This window comes from Rutidosis leptorrhynchoides, chromosome 3 (genome assembly GCF_046630445.1).
Source record: "Rutidosis leptorrhynchoides isolate AG116_Rl617_1_P2 chromosome 3, CSIRO_AGI_Rlap_v1, whole genome shotgun sequence".
Lineage (NCBI taxonomy): Eukaryota > Viridiplantae > Streptophyta > Magnoliopsida > Asterales > Asteraceae > Rutidosis > Rutidosis leptorrhynchoides.
Window position 1 is genome coordinate 668785798 of NC_092335.1, and position 1946 is coordinate 668787743.

At 29.1% G+C, this 1946-nt stretch overlaps 1 non-coding gene across 1 annotated transcript; it reads right to left on the reverse strand.

Annotated features, from left to right (window-relative positions):
- Window positions 1–1547: 1547 nt before the first annotated feature.
- On the reverse strand, window positions 1548–1619 carry TRNAR-UCG (transfer RNA arginine (anticodon UCG)). Its single transcript has one exon. It is a non-coding gene; the product is annotated as a tRNA-Arg (tRNA).
- Window positions 1620–1946: the final 327 nt, after the last annotated feature.

The window sequence follows — 1946 nt, forward strand, 5'->3', positions numbered from 1 at the left end:
AAAAAAGGCGATGAATGAAAAAAAAATACTCGATGAATGATAAAAATACCTGATGAATGATAAAAATACCCAATGAATGAGAAAAATAGCCGATGAATGATAAACAAAGAATTATAAAAGAATGTGATGAATGATAAAAAAAAAATACCCGATGAATGATAAAAAAAAATACCCGATGAATGATAAAAATAACTGATGAATGATAAATGAAGAATGATAAAAGAACGTGATGAATGATAAAAATACTCGATGAATGATAAAAATAGATGATGAATGATAAAAATAGTTGATAAATGATAAACGAAGAATAATAAAAGAATGTGATGAATGATAAAAAAAACACCTGATGAATAATAAAAATACCTAATGAATGATAAAAATACCTAATGAATGAAAAAAAATAGCTGATGAATGATAAATGAAGAATGATAAAAGAATGTGATGAATGATAAAAAAAATATCCGATAAATGATAAAAAAAAAATAACTAATGAATGATAAAAATAACTGATGAATGATAAATGAAGAATGATAAAAGAACGTGATGAATGATAAAAATACACGATGAATGTTAAAAATAGAGGATGAATGATAAAAATAGTTACTAAAAGATAAACGAAGAATAATAAAAGAACGGGATGAATGATAAAAAAAACACCCGATGAATGATAAAAATATTAGATGAACGATAAAAATATCCAATGAATGTAAAAATACCTGGTGAATGATAACCGAAGAATGAAAGAAAAAAAAACGTGATGAATGATATAAAAAAAATACCTGATGAATAATAAAAATACCCGACTAATGATAAAAATACCCAATGAATGTAAATAAACCTGATACTTTTGAGATACTTTGCATTAAGATAATCAGTAAGTTTAGCAAATGACATCTACTGCATCAGAAGCAAAACCTAAAGAATTACTCATTAATTGTTTTATCCACACAAGATCATAAGTAGTAATACACATACAAAGGATTAATGAATCCCAAATGGCTGCAACTGCAACGATCATGGACATAAAACCGTGCGTTGTAGCAACCGCAATTCGTGAAATGTGATTCTTAACAAAGGCAGATTGTGGACGTCGTGGCAGATCGATGACATGTACGTGCCGTTTTGTACCACTATAGTAGTACCCTTTTGCTGCTAATGAATTAATAATCTCCAGTATCGTTAAGTTGTACTACTTCTTTTCCTGCTCCTGTGGTGTAATTATGAAGCGAATTCTCAGCGTTGCATGTTTGTCTTGCTGACTTGCAATACGTCGTTTTGGTACCTGGCGTATCCAAAAACTATAACAACAGACAAACATAGTCAATGAATGTTTGATATAAGATTATCATTCATCTAAATTATTTTTCATCAAATAGTATCATTTTTTAAAAATCGGTTATCATTCATAAGAAAACAATAACCATTCATCACAAAATGATTATCTTGCATTAAAATATTTTGTATCATCAAACATTTTAATAGAGTTACAAAAGTAGTGGAATTTCAAATAGTTGATATAATATGATTAGTTTTATAAAAAAAAGAATAGGGCATTCCGAGAATCGAACTCGGGACCTCCCGCACCGAAAGCGAGAATCATACCACTAGACCAAATGCCCAATTATCAAACAATTATCATTCATCTAATTGTTGTCATTCATATAAAAAACACTTATCTTTTATCAGATTATCATTCATCATAATGCTATCATTCATCAAAACACTTCTCATTTATCAAAAAACAGTACCATTCATCACTCACAGTTAATGACAAACCTACTCTATTTAACTCTTACTTCTACAATCCACCATCCACTCCATAGTGTTAAAATGTTTCACAATCATATTTTATGAAGAAGCACATCATATATAATATATATGGAAAAAAACAGAGCTATGATAGCAGACCTGTTCATTATGCGTGCCCGCGTACGCAAGGCTAAGAC